Raw genomic sequence first — 5,277 nt, 5'->3', positions numbered from 1 at the left:
CTATGATGGGTATTATTGTTCAATACTAGAGATCAGTTTAAAACCTGAAGCATAGACTGCTACCCTGTTTTCCTCTTGCTTTTTACTTCTGTTACATTTTATGGTGAAATAATAGGACTCCAGAGGAAGGAAACGAAAATGACGTAAAATCTACAGTGAGTTCTAGCTGAGAGAAGGGTGCATAGGGTGCTGAGCATAGAGGCCAAACCGCGCTAAAGCAGTAAGCTGCTATATAGGTTGTAATTGATAAGTAATCCAATCTGTAATTAAAGAAGCGTTATGTGTCCTTAATACACTAGTTATGCTAAAGTCTTTACAGGGGAATGACACTTCTGTAAAAATCTAATGTGTGTGTGTGCTTTCTTACAGCAATTATCCTGTACTAAACTACTGTGGTTCTGAGCAAAGAAAACCTATAGGTTAATTGTATCAGCCTATGTAGCTTATTAGTACAATTAATAGAGCCCTGTTATTTCCCCTTAGGGAGGAGGTGTTTCTGGATGAAATATGGTGATTGGGTCTTTCACCAAAAAACAAATGTAACAAGATGAAAATGTGCAGGAACGAGCAGCATTGTTGAGCTACGAGGACTGGACGTTGTGGGGAAATGGTAGCATTCTAGGGTCCTGATTCAGAACAGGGCATACGCAGGTATCTAGGTATTTTGTTCCAGAATCTGAGTCTCATTTTTTTTTGGCACTATCATAGGAGTGTCTCTTATTGTGCAGGACACTGGTTCCAGCTATTAAAAATGTATAGTGGTAGGCAAAGATGCAATAGACAAATGTATTTTGAAATATGCCTCTAATGCTTAGAGTGGTTCATGACTATTTAGTCAGGGATGGAAAATGTAAGGATAAATAGTCTATGTATGAGGAATGACATTCTGGAATCACAAATCCGTCTCCAAATCTGAGTAAAAATTAAGTTGAGAAAAGCAGTGGCATGATGGTTAATGAGGACTGAGGTTGTAGGAATAGAGGCTGTTTGAATCTCAGGCAAAAAGCTTAAATCAGCTTTGTATAGTTAATGCTTATACATATTGTCGGCAGACTTATGAGGAGATAAATTGAGATACCAGGTCTAGATGCCATTGTTTTTAATGTAATATCCACAGTGGCAAGAATGAGGTCACTCTCCTGTGCATTGCAGATACAGATCACTGGAGAGATGTTCTACATTTTCAGTTTCTAGGAGGTTCAGGTTACCTGACAATCCACAGGCATTTTGTATGTACCGAAATGGACTGGGAATTTCAATACTAGGCCATCTGTAATGATACCATTGACTAATATTTTTTTCAGTGAATCCTGAATCTTGATGTGACACTATTATGGTGAACACTCCATCTGATTTTAGTAATAGTTAGACACATCAAATAAACTGTAGTTATATGGTAAGTATAGTGTTTATACCATCTCTTAGGTAGAGAGAGATAAGGCCAGATATGCTGCTGCAGGGTACAGGGCCAGTGGTTATTTCCAGGTTCACAGGCTGGGTCTATGGCAATGGCTTCAGTTTAGACTACTCTAATCTGTTTTATTTGGCCCCACTCTAGCCTGTGCCAGCTAGCAACAGCCCACATAGGGCCTTTGCCAGCTGTGACTAGCCAAAGAACATCAGGACTTGGGGTATGTCTTTTCTCTCTTCTCAGCCAGGGCTCTATGGTTTCTGACAACTCCCTTATGCTGGGGAGATTCTCAGCTGGAAAGCGCTAACCAATTTCCAGCCTCTCAAGCAGTCAGAGTGACACAAAAAGGCAAGATGGCTTTCAAGAGCAAATAAGGTCCATAAGTTGAAGTCTACACCTTGAAGTGTACCCTGAATTCATTTGTTAAGATACCTTATTTGTCTCAGGGTGTAATGATCTTACCATTAGAGGGATTGGCCTTTTAGGAGAACCATGAATATAACTTCTTCCTGCTGGCTATATTACATCACATTTGAATTGTTTTCGTGCCATCAAACGTTGCTTAAGGCATGAACAAGGCTCACCATCCTCTCCCGCCTGGGCCACTCTTTGCATGTCAGTTATGTGGTTAAGTCCCACAAGTTTACCCTCTCTAAGTGGTATTTGATGGAGGAATTCTTTTGTTTTTCCCCTTTGCATTTTCCTCTAGCTGCCCAATGGCACATGCTCTGGCTTCATTATTAGTGCATGTCCCAAATAGTTCAATCTCCTTTTCTGGATATCTTTAGAGATAAGAGGTTGTTGAATTCTCTGACAAATCTTATTATTTTATAAATTCATTCCATTTAATACCTAGTATTTTTCCTGAGGCATTTGTTTTCAAAGACATTTAAACATCTCTTTATACTTTTCATGGATTTCCAACTTTCACATCCATATGTTAAGATAGAAATAACATTTGAGTTGAAGATTTGCAGTTTGATCTTTAAATTGTAGATTTTCTATGACCAAGCCTTGTTTAAGGTGATAAATGCAGCTGCTGCTTTGCCAATTTGTGATATTATTTTCTCCTGGGCTTCCCCATTGGCTTGCATGTTACTGCCAAATTATATGAATTGACTGACTTTCTCTATTCCTTTGCCTTCTAAAGTAATGTTTGAGTTGGGAGTTGCTGGGATTCTCATCAGATTTGTTTTTCCATAAATGCTTATTGACCCTATTTTTTTTTTAAATGCTGGATGCGGTTGGAGTTTCTTTTTTTTATTTTGTCTTTCTTTGAATGTTGGTTGGGCTGTCACTTAAGAATATGTTGTCAATAAAATTAAGATTTTCTACTTTCTTGTTTGAGCCAGGCAATGCCTGCATTGTACCATCTGTGTTTTCTCTGATAAAAAACAGAATGCATTCTTGTTTGACGCTGGAATCTATGTTGAACCACTCAGTCTAACCTTCATTTATTTTAACTGTGTATGCTGCACTTCGATATAAAGCCTGCATTATGTTAATCATTTTTGTAGGCACACCATAACACTTCAAGATTATCCCAAGTGAATTACAATGGAGGCTGTCAAATGCATTCTTGAAATCTATGAAGATTATAATGAGTGGGTTTTACCATTCAATACTCTCGTCAGTGTTTACTCTTACAGTGAAAATTTGGTAGACATATGATTCTCTGGGTCAAAATCCATCCTGCTAGTCAGTTAGGTACACCTTGACTGCGTCCCTTAAGATGATACTGCACAAGACTTTACTTATCACTGAAAGGAATGCAACACCTTTCCAATTGTTGCAATCATTTAGATCTTTTTTTGTTGTGTTTTGAATATAATACCATTTTCCATTCTTCTGGAAGCTTTTCCTGCTCCCATAGTTTGTTGAAGAGTTCTGTGATTTTATCAAAAGTCTCATCACAAACTTTCAGCATTTCCCCACTGAGTAGCTCTTTACCTGCAGATTTCCCAAGTTTTTATTGCCTTTTTCACTTTTGGGTGATTTTATGTAACACAATAAGATGTCTAATTTTGGGTCTTTAATTTCTTTGTCAAAAGTCAATATTTTCTTCTGGTGTTAATCCGTGTAGCACTTTTTGGAAGTGCTATGGACATCACTCTTTGTTGTTTTTCTGTTGATAAGTTTGTCCTAGTTTATCCCTGACAGGACCTGTACCTGGTGTAAATGTTCCAGATAGGAGCTTGATGAACTGATGGTGTTTCACTGTTGCATCTTTTAGCAGTTGCTTCAGTTTCTTTGGCAATGGAATCCAAGTACTTCCTCTTGTCTCTTCACACACTGCTTTTTATTGTTCCGATGTCTGTTTTATACAGATTGTTTTGCTGTTTCTTTTTCCGTTTTTCAGTTTTCTTGTTTTTGAAGAGGAGTTGTTTGCTTTGACTTGTTTCCTTGTTTCACATATTTCCATGTATCCTCACTTATCCAGGCTTTAGGTTCACTTGTCTGGAAACCAGCTACAGTTATGTGATATTGTCAAGCAGAAAAGACCATGATATATCAATATAACTTCTTGTACTGTGTCTAAGTCTTATAGCATCTGAAGTCTGTTCTTCAGTTTGAAATTGCTGTTGTAACATCTTGCTTATTAGCCTTTTACTGTCCATTTTCTTAAAACATTTTTATAGATTCCAAGGCCAGAAGGGCCAATTGTGATCTCTAGCCTGACCAGCTGTATAACACAGGCCATATAACTTCCCCAAATTAATTTCTAGAACATATATTTTAAAAAAAACAATTCAATTTTGATAAATACACGTTAGTCTGAATTGATATGTGGCATTGATGCCAAAGAGATTTCCAAATAACATGCATAACACCTGTAGCCTTGATGATTGTGTTTCATGTCAGCAAGGTAATATCTTTTCTTGGGGACAACGAGATGACTAATCCAACTTCTTGTCCATTAGTTACAATGGGTAGGGGTAAATATCCATCAGCCACTTTCATCAGTTTGGTCTTCTTCCAGTTGACTTAAAGACTAAGCTAGCTTACTTCTTCCTTAAATATATTCAGTCCATTGATGAGATTAGTTTGTGAGGATACAGATATAGCTGTGTCATCCACATATTCCATGTCTGTTATGCAGAAGTCATGCAGTAGCACCCCTGGTATGTGGCTTGTCATGGCTTCCATCATTTGGTCAATAATGGTGTTGAACAGATCAGGGGCAGCCATGCACCTGTGACAGATGCCACAGTTGTACACAACCCATTGGACATCCTAGTACCTAAGAAGACACAGCTCTCACTTTGGCAATGCATTTCTCTGTAAATGTTCAGGAGCTTGCCAGGCATGCCAGAAGCTTGCAGGCAGAACCAAAAGGAACAGTGATCAACAGAGTCTAAGGCAGCTTTTAAATCAGTAAAGGCTACATAGACTTCATCTTTCATGCACCCAAACTCTTGGCTTTTTCAATAATTTGTCTAATGCTAAAAATCTGGTTCAAAGTCAAGAAAAAAATCCAGCTTGCTATAGGCAGCGTAAATTCCTTGTGGTGGTCTTAATAAGCTCAAGAAACACCAGCATGAAGAGTTTGCTTGGAACAGAATTGGAGTGGAAACATTCCAATGGAAGCAGTGGCTTCTGTCCCTTTATATGGCTATTAAACCTTGGCCAGCATAGAGATGCAACTGTGCCAGCTGGACACTTTCAGCAGGAAACAGTAATGACTTTTTGAAGGCACATGGTGATTTCATCATGTTATGAATGAGAAGGTCATGCTTTGGACCAGCTGGCCTCTGGTGTCTTCCCAAGTGACTCAGTGCAGGCTCTGGTGACTTGGCCATCTGCTCTGTATGTTCGGGTCTATACCAGCATGCCAACTTTATCAGTTTGATCCAACAAAAGCTGGA

The sequence above is a fragment of the Dermochelys coriacea genome, chromosome 2 (assembly GCF_009764565.3).
Source record: "Dermochelys coriacea isolate rDerCor1 chromosome 2, rDerCor1.pri.v4, whole genome shotgun sequence".
Taxonomy (NCBI): Eukaryota; Metazoa; Chordata; order Testudines; family Dermochelyidae; genus Dermochelys; species Dermochelys coriacea.
Note: the sequence above shows the minus strand (reverse complement) of the source record.